General features: G+C 54.3%; 1 protein-coding gene across 1 annotated transcript in view; it reads right to left on the bottom strand.

Moving 5' to 3' along the window:
- Positions 1 to 12,686, bottom strand: part of CORO2B (coronin 2B) — a 131,885-nt gene that overhangs the window by 63,042 nt on the left and 56,157 nt on the right. The window lies entirely within an intron of this gene.

Here is a 12,686-nt window from a genome sequence, read left to right as displayed (position 1 = left end):
CCTTTAGGTGCAAAGACACAACCATCCATTACCATCCCCCCCTCTGGTTCTCTCTAGAGCTTCTAATCTACAAATGCATCCTCAGAAATCTCTTCGTCCTATATCTCACCATCATCACCAGGCACAGAGAAGTTAAGTGACTTGTCCCAGGCCACACAGCTAATAAGTAGAGCCTTGAACACAGGTCTCCCGACTGGCAACCTGACACTCTTTCCTATCCCAGCCTACCCTTCGGAGCAAGGTTTCTCAACGCGTGGTCCAAGGATCACCTGTATCAAAATCATCTGAGCCTCGTACAACATTTGTGAGAAATGCTGACCCCTGGGTCCCAGTCCAGACCTACTGAATCCAGTATTTGGGGGCTGGGGCCAGAAATTGGCATTTTAATTCAGCTTTCCTCCCACCTGCAGGAAACACACCATGAGACAGAGGCACATTGAAGTTTGAGAACCCCTGTTCTAGACAAGGGAGTGGTGCCCCTCCCAGCCCCTCGCTACCCACCATTGATGACACAGGCTCCAACCGACCAACCAGCTGGCCCCTACTGCATGCGTGTCCCGTGCCATGCAGCCAAGAACGCAGATGCGCACGAATAGGTGCGTAGAAGGCTGAGTGGGCAGCCCACAGCGGAGTCCAGCTTCGCTACAAGATGGCGCCTCCTAGGGGAAAGCCCTATAAATGGGCATCATCACAGATGGAGCCCACATAGGAGTGCTCTTGGTGGACATGTCTCTACGTGCGACGGGCCACACGCAAGTCCCCAGCTGGGGCCCGGCACGCAGCTGGAGCTCAACAGTGCTGTGTAAATGAACATGCTTCTGGCCCAACTTTGCCATCATCAATGCCTTCCCCTTGTTGCCAAATCTCCTGATGTCTCCCACCCCATCTCAGGACAGAAAGAGGCAAGGGTAGTATCCTTACAGGAGATTTCCAAGGGAAGTCAACACAAAAGGAAGCACTTCCGCAGAATCAGGATACCAGCTCTGGGAACTGGAAAACAAAACTTTGCATTTGATTTAAATAACGCCAGGAGCTCAGCCGTAAAGGTCTCTTCATTGAAGGAAGGAGTTCAGATCCAATAAGGAGAATCTCGGGGAAGAGAATCTCTGAGAATCTCAGGGAAGGTTCCTCACCTGCCAACAAATCCTCTTCCCACCGGCTCCCTGAGCCACCTCACCCCTACCTTCTCCACTGCCCAGGTCACTCCACATTCCAAGGGCCTTCTCCCTGCTTGCCACTCCTCCCTCCCTCCCTCCCTCCCTCCCAGCCTCTGCCCACACTGCCACCCACTCCATCTGCCTTCTCTGGTCCCTGCCCAAGTTTGCAGGACTGGTCACGACAAAGTCCTGCTGGAGGGCAAGTGCACTGAGCCCAGATGGGAGCCTGGTCAGCACTCCTGGCTGCATGATCTTGGGGAAGCCCCCTCCACTCTCAAGGCATCAATTCCGTGTCAGGATTACGTCAGCGATGCCCAGAGTGGGGTCCCAGGTGGTCACTCACGATCCCCTTACATGGTACAGAGATGAAGTTTTAAATTTTAGTAGTTACGTGTTTATTTTAATTTGCGTTAGAAATAATATAACTTGCATGCCAAATCTACGATTTCACAGATATTACTGCTAACAAGACTAAGTTAAAAAATAATGAATCAATTAAAAAAAAATACAGTATGAAAACCATAGCATAGACCTGGCAAAAATCCAGTCTGATGTGGGAGTGCTAGGAATTGCTCTGTCCCTTCCACTGGAACATTCTAGATTCCACAGTTCCCATGAAAGAGAAAGAAAGAGAAATTCCAACTCCTGTTCCATGCTGGTGCAATCCCGGCCTTCATCCCTCTTCCCTGCCCAGCCTACGGGGACCGACTTAGCCTTTGGGGACCGACTCAACAGCTCCGGACTCCTCAGAGCCCCTGGACGGCCAGCACCTGTCCCTGAGCAACTAGTCTCCACGTGTCACGAGCTCTCTCTTCCCAGGAGGACAGTCTCAACTCTGTGGTGGCAGGCGGTGCCCCCAAGGCCTCTGAGCCAGACTGAAGACTGGTTTCTGCTCTTCCTGGGTAGTCCCCGTGAGTCCTGGATGCCATGGGGAGACCTGCTGGGCACCCGGCCCGGTGACAGGCCCAGCCCCTCCCTGGGTGCGGGGTAGACAGCTAGCGTGCAGTTCAGTCTCCCCCAGACCGCAAGGCCCCGGGAGCCACTTCCTAGCCCATGTCTGGCGAGCAGGACGACAATTTCTCTTTCCACTCCAAGCACAACCCACGGCCTGGCACCTGGGATGGGCTGAGCCAGGCCCGTCGATGACAGCCCAGCACTAAACTCTTCCCCGGTTCAGACTTCACTGCAGGGCCTCACGGGTCGCTGTGAGGATGAAGGGTAACAAGGACCAGACCGGGAGCCACACAGCCCCAGATACACTGCCACCTTTGCTGCTGCCTAGCTGTGTGACTTGGGCAAGCCACTTAACCTCTCTGTGCTATACCTCCGTCGGCTCTTATATAAAGGAGGGTAATAATCCCCGCTACCTCCACGTGTGCGGAGGAGTCAATGCCAAACTGCCGTGACGTGCACACCACAGGCTCAGCACCCCTCTGGATGCTCATTTGATAGAGCAGAAAGTGAGGCAGGAGAGAGGAAGGGCTGGGCTCTGTGCAGTCCCCCACCCTGCACTCCCCGCTTCTCCCCCAGAGCCCAACATGCTCAGGCGTGGGGCCTGCGCCCAGGCCCCCAGGGCCCCCAGCCTGTGTCTGCCATGGCCGGGCAGATCCACACGGGCCTCCTGAGAAACGCCGAGTCCCAGAGCTCCGGCGACATTCCGGCAAGCTGACCTGATGGGCTCTCCGGAGCCTTTCCCACAACACTCACGTTACCCCGGGTGGAGCCCACGGGTGCTGGCTGTACCTAGGTCTATCCTCCCGTGTGACTTCACCTCCGCTGCCTTCTCCTCTCCTCCTGCCTCCTCCCCTTTCTGTGCTGTCCCACTCTCTGCCCTTTCTTCCCTCCCCCCATCTCCCTGGTGCTGCATCCCTCGGGGTGTATACAAAGAGGCGTTTGTGGTCAAGGCCCCTGGTGGGCATACCTGTGTTCTTAAACACATCCCACTGGTGTCCCTCATAGCCCAGCTAGTGTTTCTGAGCTGGATGCTGCAGCCTGAGGGTCCAGAGCCCAACCCTCGGGGCTTGGGGCCTGCACTCGGAAGGCCTGTTCTTCCCACGAGCTTGTCTCCCGGGGCTGGGCCCCAGCAGGCCCTAGAATGATGTAAGCCTGCTTCCTGGGAAGAGTGGAGAGTGTCTTTCCAAGGGCTTTGTTCTCCACAAGCCCGGCACTGGCCTCTTCCCACTGGCTGGTAGGCTGGGGCCGGATCTCCAAAGACATTCTCTCCTCTCGGCTAGGCCTTCAGAAGGGCTGGGGACCCGCGTGGTCCTCATCACTGCGCCTGCGGCCTCACCTCACTCAAAACCCACAGCAAGCGTGCATGGCAGGGGGCTGGACCGGGCGTCTGCGGTCCTGGGTTTCCATTCCCCGGTCTGACTCCTGCTAAGCCTTGGGAAAAACACTGTGCCTCTCTGAGTGTCGGGTGCTCCAGCTCTAAAACAAGATCCGTAGTTTGTGATTTTAGGTGGTTGTTTACTAAGGATCAAAAGGAGGTAACATAGGTGTAAGTCCCATTCAAGACACCACTGCTGCTCCTGTGGGCCCAGGCTATTGAGGGGCGTCCAGGAGAGCAGCAACTCACATTCTGCTTTCAAGTATGGAGGAGATGAAACCGGTGCCTGACAAGTTCACGGTAATCTAACCGTCGTGTGTTGGCAAACAGACTGTGGAACGTAAGTGCCATGGGAATTGGACATCAGGGAAGGGGGGTGTCACTGTGGGCCTCACGGGGGCAGAGGCCATCCACCTGTACCAGGCACGGAGGCAGCACGGGGGCCGTGCACAATCCCCGTGGGCAGGAACTACGGCTGTCCTTGTACAGGCTGGGAAACAACCCAGCCCAGCTTCAGACAGTTGGCAAGCCCACGAGGCGACTCGAACCTGTTCTTGCCTTCCTGACTCTACAGCCCAGATCAGGTTTGCTCAAACCATTTATGATGAAAGATTTCAATACAGAAAAATAGTTGGGGGGCTCCTGGGTGGCTCAGTCGGCTAAGCGTCGGACTTCGGCTCAGGTCACGATCTCGCGGTCCATGAGTTCGAGCCCTGCGTCGGGCTCTGTGCTGACAGCTCGGAGCCTGGAGCCTGTTTCAGATTCTGCGTCTCCCTCTCTCTCTGCCCCTCCCCTGCTCATGCTCTGTCTCTCTCTCTCTCTCTCTCTCTCTCTCTCTCAAAAACAAATAAATATTAAAAAAAATAGTTGGGAGAATGGTAAAATAATCACCATCACCTAGGTTAATTATCATTAACATTTTGCCACATTTCTTTTTCTCTCCCCGTGTGTGTGTGTGTGTGTGCACACATGCACGTCTGTTTTTTTTCTTTTGTGGAATCACTTGAAAGGAGGTTGCAAACGACATGACTCTTGTCCCCTTATTACGTCAGCATGCATTTCCTACAAAGGAGGACAATTTCCTACACGAGCACATTTTACCACGATCACATCTAGGAAAATTAACAGTTTCTCAATACCATCTAAGACCCAGCCTATACTCAAAGTGCTCCCAAATGCCTTTCACAGCTCTCCCATATTGTGAACAACCAGGACGGGGAGCCACGTGGCTCCCACGTGTTTCATTTGGTGGTGATCTTTTGCCTCCTCTCCATCTAGAACATCCCCGTCATCTTTTTTTTTGTTTTCTTTCTTTCTTTCTTTTTTTTTTTTTTTAATGGCACTGAGTTTTTGAAGACACCAAGTTAGTTGTGTTATAAAACATTCCAGAGATCTGTCACATGTTGCTTTGTGACAGCTTCAAAGTCATTCCTGTATTCTCTGGAAGCTTTAGGAGTCAGGAGTAAAGCTTTGATTTGACTCAGGTTAAAGATGGCCCTGTTACTCGTCGCTTGGCTTTGGTGGGGGTGAGGATGGAGAGGAGAAGGCAGAGGCAACGAGTGCCAAGCACCTGGTCCGACAGAGAGCGGTGAGGGACCGGCTGGGTGTGCTGAGGGTTTGTTCTGAAGGGTGGTGGACCGCAGGCCCCGGGGGGCTGACCTTGCCACCCGCAGTTGCTAAGGGGCTGACTTCACTCTGAGGTCAGCTGCATGGGCGTGCAGGCAAGGGAACAGAAAACACTCCTCCCTCTTCTGCCCGAGGAGGGGGCCATGCCCAGGCTGGGGTGGAGGAGCTGCCCAGACCTCAAAGGGAAATCAGTGCGGCAGCCAAGACAAGAGATGAGCTAAAATCTAACCCTCTTCCCTTCCCCCCCGACCTCCAAGCAAAGCCTTGATCCTGGTGGATCCCCCCAGCTAATTCTAGTGAGGGTGGGATGCACACTCCCTCTCTGAACCTTTCAAGCGCAATCAGCACAGACTGAGACACATTGGAGCTCCTTAAAAAGGACGCCTTTCTTCACGGTTAAGGCTGCCTGCAGTGGAAAAGGAAGTTGCCTTGATGGGTAGTGAGCTTCCCATCCCTGGAAGGGTTCAAGATTCCGGTGGATGACCTCTGATCAGGGTGATGTGGAAAAATGGGTAGGACTAGCTGGTCTTCTGGCCCCAAGATGAGATCACAGAGCTCCTCTGTGAAAGACACTGTGTTGTAACAGAAAGGGGCATTGGGGTCAGAGTGGCCAGCAAGGGTCATGGTTCTGTCGCCCTGGCCAGGATTTTTCTCTCTCCTGTTGCTAGCTTGTGAGCTCCCTGGTCAGCCAACTCCTTCTGTCCCCTGCACCGCCACACCCCAGCCCCGGCCTGGTCCTGGACCATCCTGTCTAGCAGGAGCCTCACAGTGACCCTGGTTGAATAAGCTCGTAGGATGGGGGGAGGGCAGGAGCCAAGGTCAGGCACAACTGCCCGGTTCCCTGGATGCGACACGGTGGAGCCTCCCCCAGGAACCTCACGCCAGAGCTGACTTCAGCTTACTGAGGTCTTGAGTTTCCTTTTCAAACGGATGCCCCACTCCTGCCCACAGGATGAAGGTCGGTCCTTAAGCCCCCCTCCCCACTAGTGCCTCTAGGTCCACGGCCTTCCTTGCAGTGTGTCTGTCCTGCCGGTCACACAGCCCCATCTCCTCTGGGCTCCTTGTCCCCAGGAGGCCAAAGCCTCTGAATTCAGTACAGCTCTCCGTCTAGGGCTCCTCGAGTCCCTTGCTGCTGACGGCACAGTATCAGCAAGGCGACCAGTGCCCGCAGCACCACCCCAAGAAGCCCCCCCACGTCATAGCCACGGCCCAATCTAGACACCACCTCGTTCTCCTCCCTCCGCCCCAGCTGACCAATGGGCAGATACCATAACCTCACTGAAAATATACAGTACGTATGTGACTAATTTGAGGCTCAGGGGGGTTAAGAGACTAGCCCGAAGTCACAAGCTATGAACGTGGCAGGGCCAAGACCAGCCAAGAACTTTTGACTCTCATCCTACCATTCTTTCCAATCTAGGACTCATCTTCTTTTCCTTTGGCCTCTCTCTAAACTCACATCCCCTCGCCCTCGCTCCATATAACACAGGGCACTACACAAACGTATAAAGAAACTACAGAGTAGGCAGAGCTCGGGAGTCAGAAAGAATCCAAAAGTTACTATTTGTCAGCTGTGTGACTTTACGCCAGTCGCTCAACCTCTCTGAGCATCAGTTTGTCTATCCATAAAATGCAAATAATGTCTCCCAGCTCACCGGATGCGATGAAGTCACCAAATACAAGGTGACTGGCACAGGGCAGATGCTTGCCAAACACTAGGCCCAGCCTCTCCCCTTCTCCTGTAAGGGAGAGGCTCTGACCTCAATTAAGTGTTTACTTGGGGAGGCCAGGATCCGCCAGGAGGAGGAGGAGGGGGCTGGGCTGAGGGTCAGGAGGAGGGAGGGAGAGGCTCTGGCCTCCAGATGTGCACAGCTGCTGGGCCTGCTCCCTGGCGGCCTCTCCCTGGGCCCAGTGCCATCCCGGTCTCCCTCCGAGAGGAGGAGGGCCCGGAAGGAAGGAGCATTCATTTCGCAGCTGAATGGCCCTTGTAGCCTCTTAAGAAATGGAGGCTGGCTTTTTTCTCCTCTGAGATAATCACTATGTACACTCCACATGGAAGCAAATTGTATCCTGTCCTCCGATCCTAGAAATGATTTATTGTGGCCAGCGGGTACATTTTCTAGATGATGGTGACTGAAATGTAGTCCTTTAACTGGAACACAAAAACGTCTCCGACTCAGGTGAGGGGGGAGCTCGCGGCTGCGTCCTTGGGGGAGAGCGGTCAGCCAGAGAGCCCAGGAGGCCACGGGGATCTGCGCTGGCCCATCGGGATCTATGGGAGAGCCACTTTCTGGCCACGTGCTTCCAGAGAAAGGCTGACACGTTCAGTCTTGTTGGGATCACGGGCTGTGTGACATGGGACGAGCCGCCTTCCTTCTCCCGGATCAGTGGCCTCTTTGTGCAACGTGTGGGCATCAGCCACACCTCCATCCCAAATCTCTGTGAGGACGGGACGTGAGGACACAGGGGAGAGGTGCCCACAACGTGTGGGGGCCCTGAGCCCGCATGCTGGTCACCTGGCCCTCCTCCATTTCTGAGCTGGCTCTGCTTTCCCGAACCCGGGACTGAACACACAGGGTAATAAACAGGCAAAGTTGGAACTATTTGCTTACATATGTATGTATGTATGTATGTGTGTATGTATTGAGAGAGAGAGTGCACAAGTCGGGGAGGCGGGGGAGAGAGAGAGAGAGAGAGAGAGAGAGAGAGAGAGAGAATCTTAAGTAGGCTCCAATGCTCAGCATGTGGGCTCTAACCCACAACCCTGGGATCATGACCTGAGCTGGAATGCAGGTTTCTGGCATGTTCCTCACACCAGAGGTTCTCAAATTGACTTCCACGTAGGCCCAGGGTTCCAAAGTGCAGTCCCAACCTATAGCATGAAGGTGCTCCCAGCTTCCTTCTCGACTTGAATACAAACAGCTCTGGGCCCTCTGGGTGGCTCAGTTGGTTGAGCGTCTGACTTCGGCTCAGGTCATGATCTCACGGTCTGTGGGTTCGAGCCCCGCGTCGGGCTCTGTGCTCACGGCTCGGAGCCTGGAGCCTGCTTCGGATTCTGTTGTCTCCCTCTCTCTCTGCCCTCCCCTGCTCATGCCCTGTCTCTCTCTCTCAAAAATAAATAAACATAGAAAAAACTTTAAATAAAATCAAATTAAAAATTCAGTTTCTTAGTCGGACTAACCACATTTCGAGTGTTCAGTAGCCATATGTGGCTAGCGGCCAACACACTGAGCAGGACAGATTACGGAGCATTTTCATCATCGCAAAAAACTCGATCGGACAGGGGCGGTAGAATCTTGCTTGGCCCCCAGAAGTCACATCCTAGTAGAGGCTAATAATCAAACCGAATCTCCCAATAGTTACTGACCCAATAGTTACTGACCCAATAGTTACTGACCAGAAAGAATGTAGAGGGACCGGGAAGGCCATGGTCTGGAGTCACCCCAACGACCTTCTCTCCACCCCCAGCAGATGTGGAAGGCCTGGGTGCTGGGCTGGCGCTCCCACCGGCTCCCAGAGCCTCTCGCCCAAGCCCTCCTCCGCCGTGCAATGGGATCCCTCCCCGCTCTGTCCTGTCTCCCTCCCTCATGCTGTCAGAGAGCAGGTCAAAACGGGAATGAACTTGGTTGGGACGGCACCTTCTCAACAGCCTGCAGATGGGAGGATACAGATAGCATCCCATAGATGCTGCACGCTGCCCATCACCCAACGCAAGTCTGGCCAGACGTGCAGTCTATTCCTGGAGCAGGCTTCTGCCCCGAATCCCTGCCGTCCTTCCTGTTCCGCTGAGCGGGACCGGACACGTGAGGAGGAGGCTGCCGGCCTGCGCTGCTCCTGGCTCTTCAGGACAGCCTCCCACCGCCCTCAGGATGGCTCCCGAGCTGGGAAGTCTTTCCTGAAGCTCCCAGATTCTGTCCTGTGCTCCCCTTTCCCTGGCCTCCTCGCACTGACAGCAAGAGCCGACGTGGGATCGGAACTCAGATCTCACACCCGTGTTTGCTCCCCAGTCTCTCTGGATGTTACGGAGGGCAGGGATTATGTCTCGTTCTTCCTCATTTTTCCAGGGCTCACCGTCAGGCTCAATACGGTATGGATAAAGGTTTAGTAAACACGTGAACGAATGAAGGGATGACAGGAATGAGGAAAAGCGACTCTGTCACTGCCCCTCATAGCCTCCAAAAGCTCCCCTGATGCTCCCAGATCACAAACCTTGCCCATCCCCCCGTGGGGATCTGCAGGACAAGATCCCAACTCGTAAGATCCGACCTGGGCAGCAAGCTGGGGAGATGTCTGCCCCTCTATGGGCCCAGCTTTTCCTGCATGCGGGTCCTGACGCGCAAAGGCTTTCATGGAACCAACCACACAGCCTGTCGGAGCAGAAAAGCACCCTTGGGTCCCCTAAAATCCAGCCTCTCGTTTCAGAGACTAAGGCTCAGAATGGGAAAGGGATTTGTCCAAGATCACACAGCAAGGTGATACGATGATGACCGGTCCACACTGCAAGACGCCTGCTGGGGGTGAAGGGTGAGGAAGGGTGAAGGGGTACGGTGTGTATTCCATGGGGCTGCCAATTTCCTCCGCATGCGGACCCAGTGGGAGTGTCCCGAGTGGGCAGGCCTTGCCCAGAGAAGCACCCACCCACCACTGGGGTTCTATATTCCTCTGCCCAGTGAGGGAGGGGCAGTGGAGCTCAAAGCCCAGGCCCAACAGATGGTTTCTATTTGCAGCCACTGAGCCCGGTCTATGCCAGACTTCTGACCTATTTTGAGGAACGGAGGGCCCCACTGGCTCAGGGATGGCCTCCCACTCACACCCCTTAACCCACAGTTTGGCAGGGGATCAGTGGGTGGTTCAGGGCTGGTGGAGACGGGGAGCGGAGGAGGAAAACCTTTGAAAACGAGGCTGGGGTGGATGTCCTCAAGCCTGAACGCCAGAGAAGGGATCCTGAGAGTATGAGTCCCAGGCCAGCGATCTCAGTCTCCTGGGGTATCTGTGGAAATTCAGCTTCCTGGGCTCCACTTCTGGATCGCATTCTCTGCGAGGGGGCCAGGGAATCCGCATCTGAACAAAGCTCCGCAGGTGATCCCCACTGTTCATTGTACTGTCTGTGGACTGACAGCACGGGTATTACCTGGGGGCATCCAACTTTGGCTCAGATCATGGTCTCACGGTCTGTGGGTTCGAGCCCCACATCAGGCTTTCTGCTGTCAGTGTGGAGACTGCTTTGGATCCTCTGTCTCCCTCTCTCTCTGCACCTCCCCAACTTGTGCTCTCTCTCTCTCTGTCTCAAAAATAAATTAAAAACAATTAAAAAAAAAAAAGAAATGCAGAATCCTGGCCCCACTTGGGACTAAAGCAGAATCCAGTTTAGTGAGATCCCAGGTGGTCTGCAGATATGCGGTGTTCCGGTTCAACCTTGAGTGAGGGCTTGTTAAAGCCTAACCCCCTGGGCCCCAATTCCAGAGCGTGTGATTCAGGAAGTCCAGGGTGGGTGTTGCCTTAGACTCTGCCTTCTAGAAAGTTGCCAGGTGATCCTGGAGCGAAGGAAGCCCCTGAGCTTCGGTGCAAGGGGCACTGTGCCCTCGGACCCCCGGCTCTGTGACCTTTCATAAATCCCTTTGCTTTGCTGAGTCTCAGTTTCCCCATCTGTGAAATGGATAGAATTCGTCCATTTTCCCTAGGATAGCTGTGAGGCCCCAGTGAATACAATGACAAGTGTGGAAGCACTTTGTGAACCAAGGTTACTATATAAATCCATTTGTACCTTAAATAGTACTTGAAGGGATATCATTTGCCCTTAACAGCCACCCTGCTGTAGGGTGGGTCAGTCTAAGAGTTGGCCTAATGTGTTCCTTGAGGGATTTATTCTGCATTCCTAGACTGCGGAGCACAGGCCAGGCATATGCAGTCAGTGCTTAATAAGGCTGGTGGGATTCCACTTGAGCCTTCTGGTTCTCAGCCCAATTCTCTTTCCACTGAGGTTTTCACTGAGGTTTTCCTCCCACCCTGCTCCACGGCCCTCTGGTTTCTTGGTAGGTGAGGCTAAGCAACTTTTTTTTTTTTAATATTGTTCGGTAGTTGAGGCTATAGGCTGAGCTGGGGAGACCCCCCCCCCCCAAAGGCACCTCACCCGTGAAATGTCCTGCCTGATGCTTAGGATGATTTGGGATCTCATGTGCAGGACTCCCGGCCCAGCCCCCGGGACACCTGCATTGCAGGGGTCCTTCCCCGTGGAGGGATCTGCTCATTCGGGTGTCCCCAAGCCAGCGCACCTCAGGGCTCATATGTGTGTGAGGTCGGACCCAGCACAGTCAAGGAAACCTCCAAAAAACAATGTGTCAAGCATGCTTCCTGGGAAGGGGGCATTCAGTGCTGCCTGTGGGCGGAGTTCCATGAGCTTTCCCAGGGTCCAAGGTTTCCGCTTGTCAGTCTCCGTAGCCAGGGCTCCCTGGGACGGCCTACCTCCCGGAACGAGACCTTGGCTCCCTGTCACCCGTCAGCGCAGGCAAAGACGGGCTGATAAACTGTTGCAGGAGGAATGTGGTCACTTGGCTTGGGCCTTCCCCTTCCCGAGAGATAATTTATCTGGAATGCAATGCAGGGAGGGCACGGAAGAGTGGGATGGTCTTCTTGCTATGGACTAGTGTCTCTGCTAGAGAACAGAGGGAGGTGACCCAAGTCTCAGTGCCCCAAATTAGAAAGGGAAAGCCGAAGACCGTTACGCTACCGTTAATCATCTTGGGTATAGACAGGGCAGAGCATCAGCCTGCCCACAGAGAAGCAGACACCGGGCCACCTGCACACGGCTTATTTATTTATTTTAATATTTATTTGTTTGGGGAGGGGGCAGGGCCCGAGAGATGGAGACAGAATCCGAAGCAGGCTCCAGGCTCTGAGCTGTCAGCACAGAGCCGAGCCCGATGCGGGGCTCGAACTCGCGAGCCGTGAGATCGTGACCTGAGCGGAAGTTGGACGCTTAACTGACTGAGCCACCCAGGCGCCCCTGCACACAGCTTATTTGGAGATAAATTCTTTGTGCGGCTCACCAGTCCCCTAGGGATGTGCGTGTGCAAGTGTGTGGGGTGTGCGTGTGTGTGTGTGTGTGTGTGTGTGTGCATAGGAATTACCATTTTTTCCAAGACACTGGAGAAACTTCATCAGCTGATGGTCTAGAAAAGAGAGTGGAAACTTTTTGATTAAACTTAATGTCACGGAGAAAATAAAAAGGTGTTTGTTTAAAAAACCAACTGACTGATGAAGGTCTTATGATGTTCTCTACCTTTCACTCATTGCCTTATAAAAAGCATCTACTAAGGGGAACCTTCTTGGATCTTTGGCCAACGAATCCCCTAGGATAGCCACTGATGGCCAGACTCACGAGGAACACAGCCTCATCTAGGGGGCCATGCTGTGTCCCACAAGGACCTCTAGCTAAGCTCCAGAGCTCTGTACGGCAAGGGAGACCCACACTCAGTGGTGATTGATTGGCTCAGCCACTCAGCTCCTTCCTTGGAGGACGTTTGTTTGTTTGTTTGTTTTTTAGGGAGGGGAGGGACACAGAGAGAGGGAGACAC

Source organism: Panthera uncia (assembly GCF_023721935.1).
Source record: "Panthera uncia isolate 11264 chromosome B3 unlocalized genomic scaffold, Puncia_PCG_1.0 HiC_scaffold_1, whole genome shotgun sequence".
Lineage (NCBI taxonomy): Eukaryota > Metazoa > Chordata > Mammalia > Carnivora > Felidae > Panthera > Panthera uncia.
The sequence above is the reverse complement of the archived record's forward strand: the minus strand, read 5'-3'. Positions and strand labels throughout refer to the sequence as shown.